Raw genomic sequence first — 23,669 nt, forward strand, 5'->3', positions numbered from 1 at the left:
ATAATAATAAATGATATCACAACATTAATTTGATTTGATGATATGGCATGGCACTCTATATATATTCTCAAGAATTGTTTAATTAAGTCACAATGAGAGCAGTATAGACATATATACAATTGCAAATTTGCAACTGCTACTGTACTTCATATTTAGAAAATCACTTGATCTGAAAATTTTGGACCATCCAAAAACAGTGATTTTTAATAAATCTAACAAAATAGTAAAAAAATTTCAAAAAATGTAAAATTTGGTCTCCAAACACATATTAATATAGAGAACAAGATGAACGGTTCGGATCGACCGTTAGGATTTGAAAACTCGAATATAGAGCCGTAGCACGGTAACAAATCGTAATATGCATAGTACCATAGACTCACTCTATTGGCTAAGCAATTATGCATTTTTCTTTGTAGAATAATGTGGTAGTTTATAATTAAGGCGATTGCACTGACATGTATAATAATAAAAAAAAAAAAGACCACAAATCCACTATGAATCTATGATAATTAAATATTATTTACCGATTGTTCATTGTGTTCACTGTTCAATCAATGATCACTGCATAATTTGCGTTTCTTAAAAACAATACCAAAAAGTGAGAAAGGGGAGGTAGCACAATTGGCTAGGAAAATGTCCTAGAGTTGTTATACCCCAAAGGTCGAGAGTCCAATTCCCCCTCACAAACTTTGGTAGCTACTACCAAGTTTTAAAAAAATAAAAAATAAAAAAAATACCAAAAAGTGGAGATCTTCAAACCATATAATACAATACAGTCAATCCTGGCATGATGGCATCTCATCTTGCACGTCTTTTGATAAATCATATTTCTGACCAGTGTATATATGCCTATGATCGTTATCGATCTCACGTTGGATGGATCGATGGATATATGCCTTAAATCATGTTTCTGAAACTACTTCCACCTAGCTAGATCTTTAATCATACACCTCACTCAATTTGCACTTAACTTTTTTTACTTGATAAAATTAAAATGTTGTAAGCATCCACAATTGTCAAAGATGTGCTCTTTCTTTCATTTGAATTTGAATATTAAGTTGAATTATTAAAAAAAAAAACAATGTATAGAGTTAAAGGACAATTAATTGTTTCTTGTCCTCCACATGCAGGAGAGTTACTATAAAAAAAACAATGTCACGTTGAGTGGTTCGAATCGACTATTTGAACTTTGTAAACGGAGATAGAGACGTGAAATATGATATAGTTGGAGCACAAAACCAATGGTACATTTTAACCCTACTTTGATAAAATTTAATACCAATATTTATTTCATCAAATACTAAGAAATCTTCCAACACATCCTCACTACCTTGAAAATAATCTGGTAATCCCATAATTTATTTCAAATTATTTTAGTTTAATTAATTGTAAGCTTATTTAATTTTGAATGACCTAGCTATTCAAAGATGAATAATGTAATTAGGTTCAAATTATCAGAAAGAAAGCGCTAGTCATATACGACTTGAACTTTATTTTTCAATATAAGTACTGAATGATAAATGAAAATAGAAAAAAAAGAAAGTAAAAAAAAAACACAAAAATTGATAACGAAGTTCCGACAATATATATCGAGTGATTAACCTACGAAATATGTTATGTTTTTTTTTATTTGTAACCACTAATTAAAAGTGCGCATTTGTATTTTCCAACTAACAAAAACTAAAATGTAAAATTTAATTATCTGATCTTCGATGAAATAAAAAATTTGACCATCTTTTCAGTTCATAAAAAAAATCTGTTCACACTGTCCGATCGAGTCGGTAAAATTAAAGTCCAATTAAATTAGCACCATCTCTCACTCATATTAAAGTCCAGTTAAATTAGCATCATCTCTCATAGTTTGTCTCAATTGCGTATAAAAATGTCTTTTGCTATACGATAGTAAGTGGTATGGATAGCATATATAAGACGTCCCGTGACATTGCCTCAAAACTCTATTGTATAGATTTCAAACGACAAATACAAAAATCGTTAAAACCGATCTAGTCCGTCATTCATGTATTTACATGTAAAATTTATAAATTTTGAAATCATTTAGTATAAAGTCAATGATGAAGTATATCGGTTTGAATTTGTATTTAAGACTATAACACAAGCCATCTTATGCTATTCATCGTGCTTTAGCCAAACATACAATAATAATAATAATAATAATAATAATAATAATAATAATAATAATAATAATAATAATAATAATAATAATTAAAATTAATGAGTTGACGGAAGACAGACAAAGAAATCTAGTGAACTAAGTACTCTTGTTCATTCTCCATTCCCGTTGATAATATTAATTTTCTTCCACAATTTTAAATGTAAATAGTAAAATCTCATGAATTTTTTACAATTTTTAAATAATATATACCTGTTTGTACCTCTGGACTCTGGTTGACACAACACAATTTGATGAATAATAATAACGATTCATGAACCAACTGATGGATGCAGATCAACTTCGTGATTGATCTTCTCGCCAGTCTATTTATATACTATTAGTATTAGCACTAGGTGTTGCATTGCGATCCACTGTGGCTGGCCATAACATTATCAGATTGAATTGTGACCTTAATTTGCTTGTTGCTCTGTCGGAAGTCGGAAGTCGGAACACTGTAAATGATAAATGTACATCTCCATATATGATTGAACTGAAAATTAAGTTACGGTGATTATGTTTTCTGCATTTTATAATTTGTAAATCTTACTCTTTGTGTAAACGATACAATACAGAAAGATTCAATAGAATGCAAAAATAAAATTCGTGCTATCTTCTTTCAATTCTCTCTCTAATTCTACGATTTTTTTTGTTTTTTTACCACTGACTAGAAATCCAAGTCTTTAAGTACATTTTGTTTACATTTTTAGTTGACAGTTGTGTAGTTCGAAAAGAAACTAACATGTTACAACGAGCTTATACTCTTTGAGAGAAAATAAGCGGTGCCGGGTGCCCATTAAATGATATTAACATCTCTTAAGGTAACAATTTAATTACAATTAAGTTAATTAAGTTAGTCACATAAACGGGATGGTTCAAATATAATTAGTCACATAAACCGGATACATTGCTTTTGCATTGACCGATCATCAAGGTTTTCTTGAGAATAAGGAGTTGTAACAATTAATTTCGCATATATAGGGTTGCTAATGAGTTGAGCCGGCTCGCGAATCAATGAGTTGAGCGGCTCAATATTTCATAATGAATTGGACTCGAAACTGAAAAAAATTCAAACTCGACTCGACTCGACTCATGTGAACACTTGACTCAACTTGATTTGGCTCGTGAGCTCGCGAACTGACTCACGATCCGGTTCATATTTATAAACTAATAACTAAATTTTGTTAAATCAGCTCGGCTCAGCCCATCGTGAGTTCGTGACCTAACTCGCTGTTCAGGAGAACTCAACCATTCAGGAGAGACCCATGAGCCCCTTATCCCAGTTCCACTTATATATTATGTTGCAAAGTATTCTTTATGCGGGTCATATTAACTGCATTCCTAACCCGCTACATATAAAAACATTTGTTATCATGTTTTTATAAAAATTCCTTGGTTTACTGTCCCATTCTCTATTATTATGTTTTTTTAAAATGAAGCTATACCAAGGAATTTTGTAAACTAATCAGAGCCTTTCATGTTATTTTTTGTTATCATTTGTTATCATGTTATCATTTTTTAAGCTATACCAAGTTATTATTATTTGTTATCATGTTATTTTTTGTAAACCAACGAAAATAAAAAAAATGTTTAATGTTTTTAATATTTCTTCTAAATTTTAATGTTTCTTCCTCTTTACATCCCATATCAAATAATGATTGGATTGATGTTGGACAAACGGAAGGCACAACCGGGACCCACATGTCAATTACTCACTATAGAGCTTTATACCACAGACGATCCGAGTCCTTCCGACGAAGCAAATGTAACTGGGACCCGCATGTTTTCAAATATTTTGATTGCTTCTATAGAGTTTTTACTAACGATTGTAGCTAGTATAACATCAGTGTTATTCCAGTCTATATAACATCAATTTTAAAATTTATGGAATCGACTTCAAATGGTGAATCTAAACTGTTTAAACCGATTTACTTTATTAGTTGTGTTTATATGTAAAATTTATAATTTTCAAATTTATTTAGTATCAAGTCAAGCCACTAGTGGAGAACTTGGAATTAGTGTCGGCTATTTATGGGTATTAGTGTCGGACATTAGGCGACACTAATCGGGCTGATACTAATACTTCGTAAATAGCCGACACTAAAAATAAGGCATTAGTGTCGGCTATTTATGAAATGGCCGACACTAATACTAACTTTTAGTGTCGGCTATTTATTAAAAAGCCGACACTAATAAGTATTAGTGTCGGCCATTTCATAAATAGCCGACACTAATACTTATTATTGTCAGCTTTTTAATAAATAGCCTACATTAATGCTTTTTTAAAAAAATAAAAAATAAATTTCAAAAATTCACTATAAATCATAGAAAATTTCAAAAATGAAAATTTTTGTTCTGGGATGCTCATATATTTTTGCTGAACTATATATAAAACAAAGATATATCAAATAATTCATCATAATTTACAAATAACACTCACTAAATAAAATATCATCCAAATTGCTCATTTATCGTTATTCTTATAAATGGGCTGTGCAAGAAAGTTGAAATTGAGAAGGCAATGGATTATCTACATGACATGATTTCTAAAGGGCATCAGCCTGATGTCGTAACCTATAACATTCTTATAGATGGATTATACAAGAATGGTGAAATTGAGACAACAGTGGATTTTTTACATGACATGATGTGACACTACTAATGTGCTGCAAAGACCTTCAATTGGAATGTCGTATTATGGTTGCAACTACCCTCTTCTCTTGCCATATGGAATCACTATTTAAGTGCTACAAAGTGTTTCAGTTAAAGTGTTGTATTAGGGTTACAACTACCCTCTTCTCAAGTCATATGAAGACACTACTAGTGTGTTGCAAAGACCTTCAATTGGAGTGTTGTATTAGGATTGCAATTACCTTCTTCTCTTGCCATATGGAGACTCTACTAGAGTGCTGCAAATACCTTCAAATTGGTGGGTTATATTTGGGTTGCAATTATGCTTTTCTCTTTCCATATGGAGACACTACTAGTGTCTTGCAAAGACTTTCAAATGGAATATTGTATTATGGTTACATCTACCCTCTTCTTTGGCCATCTGGAGTCACTACTAGTGTGCTGCAAAGACATTCAATCGGAGTATTGAATTAGGGTTGCAATTATCATTTTTTTTTGCCGTCTGAAAATACTACTAGTGTGCTACAAAGACCTTCAATTTGAGTGTTGTATTAGGCAACTACCATCTTCTCTTACCAAATGGAGACACTACTAGTGTGCTGCAAATACCTTCAATTGGAGTGTTGTAATGGTTGCAACTACCCTCTTCAATTGGAGTATTGTATTAGTGTTACAACAATCCTCTTCTCTGGCCCTCTGGAGTCACTACTAGTGTGTTGAAAAGATCTTCAATTGGAATGTTGTATTAGGTAACTACCCTCTTCTCTTGCCAAATGGAGACACTACTAATGTGCTGTAAAGACCTTCAATTGGAGTGTTGTAATGATTGCAAATACCATTTTCAATTGGAGTGTTGCATTAGGGTTGCAGCCACCCTCTTGTCTTGCAATATGGGAACACGAATAATGTACTACAAAGACCTTTAATTGGAATTTTGTATTAGGGTTGCAACTACCCTCTTCTCTTGTCATATGAAGACACTTCTAGTCTGCTGCATAGACCTTCAATTGGAGTGTTGTATTATAGTTGCAACTACCATTTTCAATTGGAGTGTTACAAAGACGTTCAATTAGAGTGTTGTATTAGGGTTGCAATTACCCTCTTCTATTTCCATATGGATACACTACTAAAGTAGTACAAAGGCCTTTAATTACACTATTGTATGGTTGCAAGTACCCTCTTCTCTTTGCATATGGAGACACTACTAGTTTGCTGCAAAGACCTTCAATTGGAGTGTTGTAATGGTTGCAATTACCCTCTTTCTCTTGCCACATGAAGGCACTACTAGTGTGTTGTAAAGACCTTCATCAGGGTGTTGTATTAGGGTTACATCTACCATCTTCTCTTACCATATGTAGACACTAATGGTGTGCTGGAAAGACCTTCAATTGGAGTGTTATATTAGAGTTGCAATTACCATTTTCTCTTGCCATATGGAGACACTACTAGAGTGCTGATATGGTGGAAATAAATACTAATAATATTTATAATCATAATGTCTACTTTACTGTTGATTCATAAGCGCATGAATCTATCGTATAGTATAGATTGGGGTATTGATCCGCAGGGATGGTGTATTAAGAGATCTAAGATGTAAACTAAGGTCTAGGTTATTGGTTCCTTTAGGTTGGTTTATTGTGTTTGGTTGTTCAATTGTTGGTTTCTCAGATCTAAGATGTAAACTAAGGTCTAGGTTATTGGTTCCTTTAGGTTGGTTGATTGTGTTTGGTTGTTCAATTGTTGGTTTCTCAGTTGTAATGTTGGATTACAACAAAGAAATAGTAGATTAAGTGTTTAGAAGATGGACTTCTAGGAAATCAGACATTCTATCATTCAAACTTTCTTAATCTAGGTTCTGGTTGTCATAACAATAGCGCACGGTCTGTCACCAACCGCATGCTACTGCTAATACCTGTTAGTTGTAGAGTTACTCGGTAGCATGTGGCTCTGTCACTGTCCGCACACGTTCTGGATAAACTATACAAAGTCTGGTTTCAACTCCAGTCAAAATCGCACACGGTTTAATCAGATCCACACATGCCATGTACTGGTATCCTTGTGATCTGAGAGTTGCTAATCCTATTCTAGTGTTGATCTCCGGTCAGTCTCACAACACCCTAACTGAGTAAATACTTGTCGGGTACTTAGCACAATTGCATGTAGATTAATGATAAGTCCTAATTACTAATATTACAAAAGGGTCAAGTTCACTTGGTCGATCCTTCCTCTAACCTTTGGTAATAGCAACAATTAAGATTACCCCACTATTAGTAATGGAATGCAACAGACCGTTAACCACTTGACTGTAGTTCGAATACAAGCGGTCAACTGATGAGTGTATTCTACTTGTATCTAGGATAAGTTATATTCTTCGCATATTGGTTAACCACAATTATATATGAATGGATTGCGCACTCCACTCATACGAGGTCACTTTAAGCACACAATAAACAAGAACACAAGGCATAAAATCTCAGTAAGAACTCAAATCATAGTGCAAAGATAATATAAATGAACAACTAGATTAAACTCATAAGAATTCAAGATTACATGTCTTCATTCTATAATAGGGTTGCTTAGCCGCTCATGGCGGGTTCAACAACAAAAGAAACAAAAGACATAAAGAAAGAGAGCAATAAAGAGAGATGGAGGGAGAACACCTATGCTGCCCCTTTATCTCATGCACGCCGTCTTTACGCCTTGTTCCTTCCTCCTCTTCTAGTAGAGACCTTGTTATTCTTTAGTGATTTCTCCTTTGCATAGCCTCCACTAGAGTGAAACCCTAGTTCTAAGTGCTCTGAGATGTGTATTTTTCAGAGATTCGAGAGAGAGATCTTTTCCAGGCGTTCATTCGCTTAAATAGGCCTTGGTTGGGAAGTTAAATCTGTAACTGCTATTTTGGCAATTTCTGCGTACAGATGCCGGAATAGCATGCGATTTGACTGAGATCCGCACGGACGGTTATAACTGTCTGCGACAGCTCTTGCAAGTGGCATGCGGATGAAGGCATCCGTGCACCTGAGGCTGAGATGTTAGAATTGTGTGTTTTATGCCTGTTTTTGCTCCAATATCATTGAAAATATGCAATTCTCTAAAATCAAGTGAAATAACAAAAATGAATCTGATTCTCTATAAAATGAGCAATTGTAACTCGATAAATGGCAATAATATAGGCTAAGTGATAGAAAAAATAGTGACTTATTTGACCCCTATCAAGTGCTACAAAGACTATTAATTGGAGTGTTGTATTAGGATTGTAATTATCCTCTACTCTTGTTATATGGAGACACTATAGTGTCTTCCAAAGACTTTCAATTGGAGTGTTGTATTAGGGTTACATCTACCCTCTTCTCTGGTCATCTCAAAACACTACTTGTATGCTGCATAGACCTTCAATTGGAGTGTTGTATTAGGGTTCCATCTATCCTCTTCTCTTTTCATCTAAAACACTACGAGTGTGCTACAAAGACTTTTAATTGGAATATTGTATTATGGTTGCAACTACCCTCTACTCTTGCCAAATGGAAACACACTACTAGTGTGCTACAAAGACCTTCAATTGGAGTGTTATAATGATTTCAACTACCATCTTCAATTAGAGTGTTACAGAAACCTTCAATTAGAGAGTTGTATTAGGATTGTAATTACCCTCTTCCTCTCTTGTAATTTGAAAGCACTACTAGTGTGCTACAAAGACCTTCAACTGGAGTGTTGTATTAGGGTTACAAGTACCCTCTTCTCTTGCTATATGGAGACACTATTAGTGTGTTGCAAAAATCTTCAATTGGAGTGTTCTATTATGGTTGCAACAACCCTCTTCAACTAAAGTGTTACAAAGACCTTCATTGGAGTGATGTATTAGGGTTGCAATTAACATTTTCTCTTGCCATATGGATACACTACTAGAGTGTTACAATGACCTTCAATTGGAGTGTTGTATTAGGGTTGCAATCACCCTCTTCTCTTGCCATATGGAAACACTATTAGTGTCCTACAAAGACTTTTAATTGAAGTGTTGTATTAGGGCTACATCTATCATCTTCTCTTGCCATCTGGATACATTAGTAGTGTGCTACAAAGATGTTCGCACGAAAAGTGTATCACAAAGTTTCAGTACAGCAAGTTGTACCTTTCAAACCTTGAGTTAACTTCCGATTAAGACTGCAAGTGCACAATCCTATCGTATAATAAAATCAGGTATCGATCCATAGGACGGTTCAAATATAAACTGGACTCTACTTAAATTAATTAGGTACTAGAAGTGAGAAAATGTTGGTTTGGTTTGTTTTAAGTTCCTAAATTGGATTGCAATAATAAAATTACAGTAATTGTTCGCTTACAAAAGTATGCTACAAAGTTTCAGGTACAGCTAGCTGTACCAGTTTAAAACCTTGAGTTACTCTCGATTAAGGCTGCAAGTGCACAGCCCTGCTCGTATAGTAAAATCAGGTATCGATCCTCAGGGACGATACAATTCGAGTCTAAATTCTTACAAATCTGAGTTAGGTACTAGAAGTGTGAAAAGTTGGGTTTGGTTTGTTTATATTTCCTAATTTTGAGTGATAATTCAATTAACAGTAAATGAAAGCAATTAAAGGTTTTGGTTTTGAACAATGATAAAAGGCGTTCCCAGGGTCTCAGGTTTCATCCCAAACTTTGCCTTCTCTGGACCTATCATGCGACTCGCATCATCTCTGATGCGACCCGTATGATGCGACTCGCATCATCTTTGATGCGGGTCGCATGGCCCTCGAGCAGAGCTGACATGTGTTCGTATCTAAGTTGATTTCTTGTGCGAGGCTTCAACCTGTAGCTCTCACCTACTGGTATCTAACCTAAATTGATTGTCTGGTTTGCTAGAAGTATCCACAACCTTTTGATAATGGAAAGTTCACCTCTCGGCTACTATTGATCATAAATCTACTTCAAATACTCAATCACAATTGCAAGAAACATCAAGGTCAAATTACTAGAAGAGATGTTATAGACATCTAACAGTAGACAATCAAGAATCAATCAAGCAATCAAAATCAAGCAATCAATGAATACTCAAACAAAGAATCACACAAGTTCAAACTTAGATCAAAACAACATGCAACTCAAAGACAAAGTTTAGAGATTACATCCTAACCCTAGGAACTAGAGATCTACTCAAGCATAGTAAAAGAAAGCATAAAAGAGAGAGAGAATAGGCAGATCATGATGAAGCTCGAAGATCCAAGGTAGATTGGAGAGGATCTTGCAATCTTCTCTTCTCCTCTTCTTCAAGCAAGCTCCAATCTCCTTCTTCTCTCTTGATCTCTGCTCTCTAAGCGATCTGGAATGTAAAGGGGGAAAAAGCTCCCGAAATTCTGGCATAGGACCTGCTTATATAGGTAACGGATCTGACTTGGGGCTTATCGGGTTGAATTTGAATTGGGCAGCAACAGTTGATGCGACTCGTATCAGGTGGATGCGACTCGTATCAGATGGATGCGACTCGCATCATCTGGTCTTCAAGTGAGGAGTGAGGGTCGCATCGCAGGTCGCTTTGGGCTTTGATGCAACTCGCATCAGGTGGATGTGACTCGCATCAGATCTTCCTAAAGTCTGCCATTTGCTTGATTTTACCCGATTTCGCCTGATTCCTGCAAAGTAAAAACCAAAACATAGCAGTACCACATTCTATGGATATTCAATGTAAAAGGCACTATTTGTTGGTTCAAAACATAGATTTTTGTATGGAAACAAGTCGAAATAATAGGTCTAATAATGTGATATCAAATTCCCCCAAGCTTAACCTTTGCTTGTCCTCAAGCAGAGATCTAAACATTGGTACCGGTTTGGACTCTAAATGCAAGTTTCCTAAATGTAAGAATTTACATGAGCTGTTTCAATTAGGAACCTCAAGAATCATGTTGGTATAACTTGGACTTTCTTATTTAACCTTGATTCTCCACACGAACCGACCAACCAAACCTCAAGTCCTGAACTGTTTGAATACTTGTAAAACTGATCAAGTTATCATTTATCTATTTAACCATTGCCCTCATTTGTGGAGATTTCCCTTTTTACCCCCCCCCCCCCCCCCCCCCCAAAGCTTGGAACAAGCTTAGGTCAGAAAGTTGCGGACTTCGCGTGTTGATATGTGCAAAAGTTTCTTTCTTTTCTAAGTGGGAGACGAGCTCAAAGGCGCCCTAAAAGGACTTATTGCCAGTACTCTTATGTTCTCCGTCTTTTCAATTCTATTTTTCTTTCTCTTCTTTTTTTTATTTTTTTTATTTTTTTTTATTTTTTTCTTACTTGCACATATCATGAATACACACACCCACTGGTATTCCTTCATACCAATAAGTATCCCAAATCTTTATTTATCAATAATCCCCATTTCCTTGTTTGGAAAGGCACAAGTCAATTTCTAAATGAGTTTCTCAATACATTTCAAGTTTTCATTGTTACAAACGTTCAAAAATTTTGTCCTTATCGGTTTGTTGGTCAATTATGGGATAGTTCTAATCTCCTAGGGTCATCCTAATCAACACCAACAATTTTCAAGAAGTTTCCAATCTAAACAATCACACAAATTCCTACCTAAAAATGCAATAAACAAGTAAACATGGCCTAAGTAGAAGCAAATAAATCCTAAAGGTCACCCCCCCAAGCTTAGTCTGAGCATTGTCCTCAATGCTTCAAGACTCTAAGATAAAGCAAAGGAAGGGGAGAAGAAAAACAAGCCTGCTCAGTCATCGGAGGGATCGAACCTCCAATCGCGCAAAACATCCTCAATGTCACCCACCATGCGCTGTAGATCATAGAGAATGGCACCCTGCTCACGCCTCATGTCATAGACGAGGCTGTAGACATCCTGGATAGTGGGTGAGGGAATGGGAGGTGGATAGGAGGTGCTAGCGTAAGAGGTGGATGGGCCAGCATAGAAGGTGGATGGGCTGGCCGCAAAGGTGGAGTCACGGAAGTGCGCAGGAGAGACAGGAGGATGCTCAAGAGGGACATGAGCATCAGGCATGGGCATATCGCCATGGGCAGGAGAGTAGGGCTGCACAGGAGGAGAAGGTGGTGTCGGCTCGTCTGGCAGAGGCTCAGTGAAGAACCAGGTACTCTCATCATCAAAAGACAAGGGCGCAAGACGGAGGGGCATCAGATGCAAGCCATGACCCTTCAAAGCCCAGAAGTAGCGAGAACGGTGGTTGGCAGGGCCGCACTCGATCTTGAGGAAAGTCGCCCGCTCGTATGCCTTGGCATCCAGGGTGAGATGGCCAGTAGAGAGAGTGAGGCCTGCGGTCGAGACGCCAAGCCGGTCAGCGATCAGGGTGACGTAGGCGCCAATGCGAACAGATCCTCCGACCTTCGTATTGCGCTGGATATCCAGCCAGTGACGGACCATGAATAACATCAGGTCGGGTCGCGCCAACTCGGCCTCAGGACGGAGCATGTGGTCCAGCAGACAGAGATCCTCCTCATTGACACGGGCTGCAGTCTCGCCGCTTGCGAAGATGGAACAGCCGAGGGTACGCTGGATGCACCGCAGTACCGGGTGAGAAATGGCAATGCTGCGATACTGGGCGCTAGTGGCACTCATCATCCCAGTGATCAGACGCCAGAAATGAGCTTTGTCGAACCCCACTCGATGGTCAAGGAAATCCGTATCGGGGTCGCGCTCAAAACCGAAGTGACCCGGTGCGTCTCATTGCGCATCTGGAACTTGATGTAGTAGCGGCCGCGCATGTCTTGTCGGAGCTTGAGAGAGGAGAGGAACTCGAGGGTGATCTCCGTGTAGCAGGCACGGTCGATATCCCAGAAGGCGGGAGTAAACCCGATCCTCCCGGTGAGATGGAGAAAGTCCTCCCGAACCCCAAAGGCATCTAGAGTGTCGAAGTCAACTCGGCGCGTATTCTCATATGTGCGCTGCCGGAGGATGAGAAAGCGCTCCATCATGCCATGGCTGGAAAAAGTGAAGTGAGAGGGTGGGTACTCTGCTGCTCGAGGGGTGTACTGACCCGAAACGGGGTCAGAGTCATCAGAATTGTACTCCACGGTCATAGACTCTGCCCCTGAATGAGAAGGAGAAGATGGATGATAAGAAGAATGAGAAGAAGAAGAAGAGTGTGAGGAGTTACCATTGTTACCAGCCGAACCCGAGCCTTGCTGAGACCAGTCGGGCTGCTCAGAAGACTCAGAAGGAGAGGGAGTGGGGTCTGGTATCCCCTGTTGGATACGGAGATCCCTCTGTCGGCGGAGCTCGGCTTGACGGCGCTCAAAGTTGTGCTTGGTGCGACGCTCGTTGAACGTTGGTAGATCTGGTGCATCTGACATGGCTGCGATGCGACTCGCACTGTTGTTGATGCGGGTCGCCTTGTGAGTGATGCGAGTCGCCTTGTGAGTGATGCGAGTCGCACTGAGATTGGTCTGATGGCAGAGGCAATCCGACAGAGACGAAAGAAACGGAAGAAACGTGGGTTTTGATGGTGAGTGGAGAAGAAGAAGGTGGAGATGGAGAAGTGAGGAAGGTTCGGCAAGGAGAGATGGAGAGGTGACCGGTGGAGAGGTGGTGAAGGCCGGCGGGTAGGGGAAGAAGAAATAATTTAGGGTTTTGGGTTGAGGGCTTAGTTGAGGCTCGCACGGAGGTGGTTCGAGTCGCAACAGAGAAGAGGGTTTAAGGTTTTCGCTGAGGTGAGGAGAAGAGAGGAGAGGGGAGTGCAGGTGTGAGGATTATATGGTGAGACTCGCATCGTTTCGAAGCACCCCTTCAATGCTGCGACGGTTCCCAGTGATGCGAGTCGCATCGAGGGGACTGCGAGTCGCATCAAGTGAGATGCGAGTCGCATCAAGCATGGACTGGCAATTTTTATTATTTTCTTTAAAAAGATGAAACAAATTGAAACGGCAAATTGAAACGAAAAGTAAACAGAAAAGAATGTCTAACTAATCTAACTAAAAGTAAACTGAAAGGGCTTGGGTTGCCTCCCAAGGAGCGCTTGTTTTAGGTCTCAAGCTCAACCTTCTTTGTGCTAATCCTTTGGTGAGATGGGATCGGAGAGGTCTTGAACAAACCGCTCCTGATAGTCATGATCTGCCACATAGTGCTTGAGACGCTGACCGTTCACCTTGAAATTCCCACGTGCGTCATTCCCAATTTCAATCGCGCCGAAATGGTGCACCTTTCGTACAACAAATGGTCCTGACCATCTGGACTTCAATTTTTCAGGAAAGAGTCGTAACCTGGAATTGAACAAAAGGACCAGATCACCTTCCTTGAAGTCGCGAGACATGATGCGCTTGTCATGAATTCGTTTGGTTTTGTCGTTTGGTTTTGTCATGAATGCGCTTGTCATGAATTCGTGCAAGTCGAGGATACGCTTCTCTCCAGCTGCCAACAAGTCCATGTTGATAGCTCGAGTGGCCCAGAACGCCTTGTGCTCAATCTCAACTGGCAGATGACACGGCTTCCCATACACCAGCTTGAAAGGGCTCATCCCAATCGGCGTTTTGAATGCGGTACGGTAGGCCCAGAGTGCGTCACTCAACTTTAGAGACCAATCCTTCCTTGTTCTTGCCACGGTCTTCTCCAAGATAGACTTGATTTCCCTGTTGGAGATTTCAGCTTGGCCATTTGACTGAGGATGGTAGGAGGTGGAGACCTTGTGCGTCACTCCATGTCGCCGCAGGAGATTGTTGAATTGACGGTTTATGAAATGCTTCCCTCCATCACTGATGACAGCTCTTGGCACTCCAAAGCGAGGAAAAATGACATCATTGAATAATCGCTTCACCGCGTCTGAGTCAGCTCTTCGACAAGCCACTGCCTCGACCCATTTTGACACGTAGTCAACTGCAACCAGGATGTACTCATTCCCAAATGAAGCTGGAAATGGTCCCATGAAATCTATGCCCCACACGTCGAAGACCTCGACCTCAAGAATGGAAGTGAGAGGCATCTCATTGCGATTGGTGATGTTCCCAGTGCGCTGACACTTGTCACACGACATCACCAAGGCTTTCGCATCTTTAAAGAGAGATGGCCAGAAGAAACCACATTGCAAAACCTTGGTGGCTGTCTTGGAGAACGAGGCATGTCCTCCATAAGCGGATGAATGGCAGTGCTCAAGAATGGAGCGTGTCTCTTCATGTGGTACACAGCGTCCGAAAATGCTGTCGATCCCTAACTTGAAAAGAAAGGGATCGTCCCAGAAATAGAACTTTGCGTCAGATTTTAGCTTTTTCCTCTGCTGGTAAGTCATGGCGTTGGGTAGAATCCCCGAGGCAAGGTAATTGGCCATGTCTGCATACCAAGGGTCTGAATACCTGCCTATGCGGGTCGCAATGACTCCCTTGCGAGTCTCATCATGATGGATGCGAGTCGTAAGGCACTCCATGCGAGTCGCATCAAGGTGATCCAGAGTTGAAGTTGAGAAGAGCTGCTCGTCGGGGAAGGAATCATCGATTGGCAAGTCGGCAGAACTCTCGTCATCCAAGCGAAGTCTGGAGAGATGGTTGGCTACGGTGTTCTTGACTCCTTTCTTGTCTCTGATCTCAAGATCGAATTCTTGCAAGAGAAGAATCCATCTTATCAGTCGAGGCTTCGCGTCCTGCTTTTTCAACAAGTACCTGAGCGCGGCATGGTCGGTGTAGATGATGATCTTCGAACCAACCAGATACGACCTGAACTTGTCAAGAGCAAACACAACAGCAAGAAGTTCTTTCTCGGTAGTCGTGTAGTTCATCTGGACAGGGTCTAGCACCTTGCTAGCGTAGTAGATGGCACACGGCATCGTTCCCTTCCTCTGCCCAAGAACTGCTCCTACTGCGTAGTCGCTCGCATCGCACATGATCTCAAAGGGAAGAGACCAGTCAGGTGGTTGCAGGATAGGTGCTGAGATGAGAGCTTCCTTCAAGCTGCAAAAAGATTTGACGCATTCGTCAGTGAAGACAAAGTCAGACTCTTTGATGAGCAGATTGGTCAATGGCTTAGCAATCTTGGAGAAATCCTTGATGAACCGACGGTAAAATCCGACATGTCCAAGAAAGCTTCGAACTCCTTTGACGCTCGTCGGAATCTCCAGTTTCTCGATCACCTCAATCTTGGCTTTGTCGACTTCTATGCCCTTTGAGGTCACGACATGTCCAAGGACGACTCCTGACTGGACCATGAAGTGGCATTTCTCCCAGTTCAGAATGAGATGGACTTCCTCACATCTCTGCAAGATCTTGCACAGGTTGGTCAGACAAGAGTCGAAACATGTCTCATACACCGAGAAGTCATCCATGAAAATTCCAACCTCTTTCTCAATGAAATCTGAAAAGATGGCCATCATGGCTCTTTGAAAGGTTGCTGGTGCATTGCACAGACCAAATGGCATCCTACGGTACGCGTACGTACCGTAAAGATAGGTAAAAGTGGTCATTTCTTGGTCTTGTGGGTGAATCGGTATTTGGAAGAAACTAGAGTAACCATCCAGATAGCAAAAATAGGAATGATCTGCAAGTCGTTCGAGGAGTTGGTCAACGAATGGCAAAGGGAAGTGGTCCTTGCGTGTGGCCGCATTCAGCTTCCTGTAGTCGATGCACATGCGATGCCCTGTCACCACACGGGTTTGGACCAGTTCGTTCTTCTCATTTCTTACCACCATTGCCCCTCCTTTCTTTGGCACCACGTGGACTGGGCTCACCCACCTACTGTCAGAGATAGGGTATATAATACCAGCGTCTAGAAGCTTGAAAATTTCTTTCTTGACTACCTCCTTCAGGTTCGGATTGAGCCGTCTTTGGTGTTCAACAGATGGCTTGTGATCATCCTCCAAGAAGATTCGGTGTGAGCAGATGGACGGGCTGATCCCCTTCAAGTCGTTGATCGAATACCCAATCGCGCCTCGATGAAGCCTCAATTTCTCCAAAAGCTTGGCGGTTTGTTCGGGATTCAATTCTGCGTTCACTATAACGGGGAGAGATTGATCTGGTCCAAGGTACTCGTACCTGAGGTTGGCTGGTAGAGGCTTGAGTTCAAGAGTGGGTTTCTCTACCTGGGCTTTGATGCGGGTCGCATCATGCTCAAAGCGGGTCGCATCGGGTGGACTCGACTCGCCTCCACCAGCTCCAAGGCCTTCAGACCATGGCATGCGACTCGCATGGGGTTGATGCGGGTCGCATCCAGTTTCTCCAAAGTCAGCTGCTTTCACATCTGCTACATATGCTTCTGAATTCTTCATCTCAACCTGCATTTCAGACAGAAATTTGAAGTGTTCGTTCATACTCTCATTGGTCCGCTCAAGAAGGTAGTCTTCTACCAAATCCGTTAGGCATTCTTCGAGCACATCTACTCGGAAACAAGATTCGGTTGAAGGATACTTCATGGCGCGGTCGATTTGAAAACACACTTTCTCTCCTCCGAAGTTCATGGTCAGCGTTCCTTGAGAGACGTCGATGATTGCACCTGCTGTTCTGAGGAAAGGTCGTCCCAAGATGATGGGGACTTCTTTATCCTCTTCCATCTCCATGACCACAAAGTCGACAGGCACAAAGTACTTACCGACTTGAACTGGTACGTCTTCCACAATGCCAAGTGGTAACCGTACCGAGGAGTCTGCCAGCTGTAACGACATTCGCGTAGGTCTGAGCTCACCTACCCCCATTCACTCGTAGATCGTGCTTGGCATGAGACTCACGCTTGCTCCCAAGTCGCATAGAGCTTTCCTGATTGTCGCCTTTCCTATGATACAAGGAATGGAGAACTTACCTGGGTCGTCCAATTTGGGAGGTAGATCGCTCTTCAGAATGGCACTGCATTGTTCTGTCAACTTCATTGTTTCATTCCCCCCAAGCTTCGCTTGTTGGATAGGATATCCTTCAGGAACTTGGCATAAGAGGGCATTTGAGTCGAGGCATCGGTGAACGGGATTGTGATTTGCAGGCCTTTGATCACCTCAGTGAATTTCGCGAACTGTGCGTTCAACTTGTTCTCAGCTAATCATCGGGGAAAGGGCACAGGTGGTCTGTTCCCTTTTTCTTTGTCAGATTCATTGGATGCGAGTCGCATGGTACCATTGCGGGTCGCATCCACAGGTTCTTCAGGTGATGTTGCGAGCCGCACTGTGGTGGTGCTGGTCGCATCAGTGGTGGTGCCAGTCGCATCAATTGGAATCCGATCAGTTGGGAAGGCTGGTTCATCATACTGGGTCCCACTCCTCAGTCTGATCGCCTTAGCTTCTCCTCTGGGGTTTGGTTCTGGTTGTGCGGGCAGCTTTCCAGGTTGAGGTTGGCTAGAAGTGACGATATGACTCAGTTGCTCCAACAATTTGCTCTGGGCGGCCATTTGAGTTGCCATCGATTGCATTTGCTCCCACATCATTTGGTTCATCTTCCCTTGCTCGTGTGTGAAGTTTGTCGCATAGGGAGGCACATATGGTTTGGAAGGGCCAGCTTGAGGTGCTCGGTTGTTCTGATTGGGGAAGGAAGCATTTTGGTAGAAGTTCCTGTTGTTGCTTCCCCCAGAAGAATTGTTCCAGTTGTTGCCAGATGAAGGATTGATGAAGGAGTTGTTGTTGTTGGTGAGGTTGGTGAAAGGGGGCCTGGGAGCATTGTTGAAAGGTGCAGGGTTGTTTTGATTCCTATTCCAATTCTGTTGTTCCATTGGATCCTTGGAGTAGGATCGGTTGAAGGGAGGTTTCGGAAAGAAGGAAGGTTCATTGTTGATGGAGTTGACCTGCTCAGCCTCCTCTTCATCCTGCACCAATGGACACTGCTCGTAAGCGTGCCTCTCGTCACCGCACATGACACATGCTTGCGGCTGTTTCTCGACTCCATTGCTCGTTGCATGGCGTCCAACTTAGCGGTTAGAGCAGTGATTTGATCAACTTCGTATCTGCCTCCACCTCCAGGTCGGGTGTTGTCTCGGCCAGACCACTGTTGGTTTTGCGCCATGTTGTCAATCAAGTTCATGGCCTCCAGAGGTTCCCTTGACATTAGCGCCCCACCTGCAACTGCATCAACGGTAGTGCGAGTGCTCTCAGTTAGACCATCATAGAATGTTTGAATCAACAACCAATCAGGAATGCCATGGTGGGGACATGAGTACTGCAACTCTCTAAACCTTTCCCATGCCTCATTAAGGGGTTCATCAGACCTTTGCCTAAAACTGGTCAGTTGGTTCCTTACCTTGGCAGTTCTTTTGTGGGGGAAAAATCTAGTGAGAAACAACTTAGATAATTCCCTCCAATTGGTAATGGAATCCCTTGGTAATGCCCCTAACCACTTTTTGGCTTTGTCCCTAAGAGTAAAAGGAAATAGAGCGAGTTTGGTGTAATCAGCTGTCGCCCCATTGGTCTTGATGGTCGTGATGCATTCAAGGAAGGTTTGGAGATGAGCGTGTGGATCCTCCTGATCCATGCCATTGAAGACGTTCTGCTGAACCATGTTGACAACTCCTGGGTTGAAGTTCGGTTGTTGTCCCGGAATCCTTGGTAGTCTGATCGCGCCTCGGACATCTCCGGCCCTTGGCACATTAAACTCTCGCAAGGTTCTCGGCATGAAGACATCCATGTCGTCGTCAGACTGGTCGGTCAAGTCTTCTCTTTCTCTATCTCTTTCTGCATCCCTGTCCTCCCTGCTCGGATGTTCTGACATTGTCTCTGTGATGCGAGTCGCTTCAGTTGTGATGCGAGTCGCGTCAACTTCGATGCAGGTCGCTTCAGTTGATGTCTGAGCAGGAACTGTGTCTTCTGGAGGTGTTTCGTCAAAGAGTGGTCCTCTGCTCCTCAGTTGGTAAGTCAGCTTGTATTTACCTGCAGGAGGGGGGATGAAAGCCAGTTTTTAGTAATAAGGAAGTAAAGCAAAAGAGAAGAAAAGATACAGATTAAAATCTAGATTAACTAAGAAAAGCAAAAATCTAGAAAAGAATTGATAGCCGTCCCCGGCAACGGCGCCAAAAACTTGTTCGCTTACAAAAGTATGCTACAAAGTTTCAGGTACAGCTAGCTGTACCAGTTTAAAACCTTGAGTTACTCTCGATTAAGGCTGCAAGTGCACAGCCCTGCTCGTATAGTAAAATCAGGTATCGATCCTCAGGGACGGTACAATTCGAGTCTAAATTCTTACAAATCTGAGTTAGGTACTAGAAGTGTGAAAAGTTGGGTTTGGTTTGTTTATATTTCCTAATTTCGAGTGACAATTCAATTAACAGTAAATGAAAGTAATTAAAGGTTTTGGTTTTGAACAATGATAAAAGGCATTCCCAGGGTCTCATGTTTCATCCCAAACTTTGCCTTCTCTGGACCTATCATGCGACTCGCATCATCTCTGATGCGACCCGTATGATGCGCCTCGCATCATCTCTGATGCGGGTCGCATGGCCCTCGAGCAGAGCTGACATGTGTTCGTATCTAAGTTGATTTCTTATGCGAGGCTTCAACCTGTAGCTCTCACCTACTGGTATCTAACCTAAATTGATTGTCTGGTTTGCTAGAAGTATCCACAACCTTTCGATAATGGAAAGTTCACCTCTCGGCTACTATTGATCATAAATCTACTTCAAATACTCAATCACAATTGCAAGAAACATCAAGGTCAAATTACTAGAAGAGATGCTATAGACATCTAACAGTAGACAATCAAGAATCAATCAAGCAATCAATGAATACTCAAACAAAGAATCACACAAGTTCAAACTTAGATCAAAACAACATGCAACTCAAAGACAAAGTTTAGAGATTACATCCTAACCCTAGGAACTAGAGATCTACTCAAGCATAGTAAAAGAAAGCATAAAAGAGAGAGAGAATAGGCAGATCATGATGAAGCTCAAAGATCCAAGGTGGATTGGAGAGGATCTTGCAATCTTCTCTTCTCCTCTTCTTCAAGCAAGCTCCAATCTCCTTCTTCTCTCTTGATCTCTGCTCTCTAAGCGATCTGGAATGTAAAGTGGGAAAAAACTCCCGAAATTCTGTTATATGACCTGCTTATATAGGTAACGGATCTGACTTGGGGCTTATCGGGTTGAATTTGAATTGGGCGGCAACAGTTGATGCGACTCGTATCAGGTGGATGCGACTCGTATCAGGTGCATGTGACTCGCATCATCTGGTCTTCAAGTGAGGAGTGAGGGTCGCATCGCAGGTCGCTTTGGGCTTTGATGCGACTCACATCAGGTGGATGCGACTCGCATCAGATCTTCCTAAAGTCTGCCATTTGCTTGATTTTACCCGATTTCGCCTGATTCCTGCAAAGTAAAAACCAAAACATAGCAGTACCACATTCTATGGATATTCAATGTAAAAGGCACTATTTGTTGGTTCAAAACATAGATTTTTGTATGGAAACAAGTCAAAATAATAGGTCTAATAATGTGATATCAGTAATTAAAAGTTTGATTTTTAACAATTATGAAAAGGCGTTTCCAGGGTTTCTGATTTTATCTTCCACTCTGCCTCTCAGCACCATTCACGCGACCCACTTCTTTTCAGAAGCGACCCGTGTGATGCAACCCACGTCAGGTATGACGTGGCCCGCGTGGCCCTTGAGTGAATACAGCATGCTCTGTTTTTGTGTCGGTTCCTTGTGTAAGGCTCTACTGACCGTACCTAATATCCCTAAACCTCAACTCTGGTTTGTTGGCTTAATAAACTGGGTAATGGAAATGCAATTTCACCTTCTTAGATTTCCAACCCTAAACTCGTGTTTATTGGTATTCAACCTAAGTTACTTGTTCGGTTTACTAAAAGTATCCATTATCTTACGATAAGTAGAAAGGTTCACCTTACAGTTACTATTGGTCTTGAGGACCTACCTCAAATACTTGATCTAGTTGAAAGAAATATCAAGGCCAAAATACTAGCATAGATGCTATAGACATCTAACAGTAGACAATCAAGAATCATTCAATCAATTTCAACCAAGCAACTAAAATAATACTCGAATCAAATAAACACAAATATTCAACACAGATTCAAACATGCATAATAAAACAGAGTTTCGGACTACATCATGACCCTAGAAACTAAGAAATCTACTCAGACATGATCAAAAAGCAAATAAAACAAGTGAGAGAATAAGAAATCATGATAAAACCCGAAGAAGACAAGTTCCAAGCCGAGCCTCCTCTCCAAAGATTGCTTCCCAAAAGGAGAGATATATTTCTTCCTGCTGTCTCTCCCTTATTTATAGCTATTTTTTGACTTAGGGAGCAAGCAACCAAGGATGGAAGGTGAATCAATCGAGATCTCATGAGATATGGCAATAAATTCAGCTGATGTCTTTCTAAAATGATATCTGTGATTTGCACATTATAAATTCTGATTTATAACCTTCCTAGAATTGTAGATCTCATTGTCCTCTTTCCAACAAGCTTTTATTTGCCTAAAACGGAGTTCGCATGACCAAGATATGGTCAAAATACGAAAAGATGTCGAAAGCTGAAATTTCCATATTTGCTCTGTCGGCTTTCTGAGCGACCCGCATCACAACTGACGCGACCCGCTTGGAGTCTGCGTGGCCAGCGTCCTGCCTCTGATTATGCTGTGAGTCAAACTTCAAATGAGCATAACTCATTATTCGTAACTCTGTTTTCAGTGTTCTACCACTTTTCAGAAAGCTTGCGAGAAGATCTATAATTTGCTACATTTCCTGTAATTTAAATAGACTTCGGTAGTAACTTGATTCTTGATATAATTCTAAACTAAATTAAACTAAATTAACCTAAATGCATAGAAATTGGTCAAGTTATTGATATGAAACCCTAGGCAAAAGTATACATATTTCATGGTCATCAAAAGACCTTCAATTGTAGTATTTTATTAGGGTTGCACAATTATCATCTTCTCTTGCCATATAGAGACACTACTAGTGTACTGGAAATACCTTCAATTAGAGTGTTGTATTAGGGTTGCAATTACCCTCTTCTTTTATTATATGGAGACACTACTAGTGTGCCGGAAAGACCTTCAATTGAAGTGTTATATTAAGGTTTAATCTACCCTGTTTCCTTGTCATCTGGAGACACTGTTAGTGTGCTGCAAAGACCTTCAATTGGAGTGTTGTATTAGGGTTGCAATTATCCTCTTCTCTTGCCATATGAATACACTACTAAAGTGCTACAAAGACCTTCAATTGGAGTATTATATTAGAGTTGCAACTACCATGTTCTCTTGTCATATGGAGACACTACTTGTATGCTGTAAAGACCTTCAATTGTAGTGTTGTAATAGTTGCAACTACCCTCTTCAATTGGAGTGTTACAAAGACCTTCATTGGAGTGTTGTATTAGGGTTGCAATTACCCTCTTCTCTTGCCTTATGGAGACACTACTAGTGTGGTGCAAAGACCTTCAATTGGAGTGTTGTATTAGGGTTATATTTACCATTTTCTCTTGCCATCTGAACACACTACTAGTGTGTTGCAAAGACTTTCAATTAAAGTGTTGTATTAGGGTTGCAAAACTCTTCTCTTGCCATATGAAAATACTACTCGAGTGCTATAAAGACTTTCAATTTGAGTGTTATATTAGGGTTGCAACTATCCTCTTCTTTTCTCATATGGAGACACTACTGGTGTGCTACAAAGACTTTTAATTTGAGTGTTGTATTAGGATTGCAATTATCCTCTTCTCTTGTCATATGGAGGCACTACTAGTGTACTGCAAGGATCTTCAATTAGAGTGTTCTAGGATCGCCATTGGTTCATTACTAAAGTAGATCTGATGACGTTTCTATATTAAATGACTTATTTAATGGCCATAAAACTATTTCTCATATGTCCCATATTTCCAACCGATGGCGTTGGAGCCAAACACCATCGGTTTTGAGCCGATGGAATATGTGTATACCTTTCTTATCGGGACGATAGCTATCATTTCGGAACGCGATTGCGGATTGTGATTTTAACTGAT

At 40.9% G+C, this 23,669-nt stretch overlaps 1 non-coding gene across 1 annotated transcript; it reads left to right on the top strand.

The window, feature by feature from the left end:
* The first annotated feature begins 18,842 nt into the window (after positions 1-18,842).
* Positions 18,843-18,949, top strand: LOC144558868 (small nucleolar RNA R71). The gene has a single exon (XR_013513025.1). It is a non-coding gene; the product is annotated as a small nucleolar RNA R71 (small nucleolar RNA).
* The last annotated feature ends 4,720 nt before the right edge of the window (positions 18,950-23,669 follow it).

This window comes from Carex rostrata, chromosome 8, assembly GCF_964058835.1.
Source record: "Carex rostrata chromosome 8, lpCarRost1.2, whole genome shotgun sequence".
In the NCBI taxonomy this organism is placed as follows: Eukaryota; Viridiplantae; Streptophyta; class Magnoliopsida; order Poales; family Cyperaceae; genus Carex; species Carex rostrata.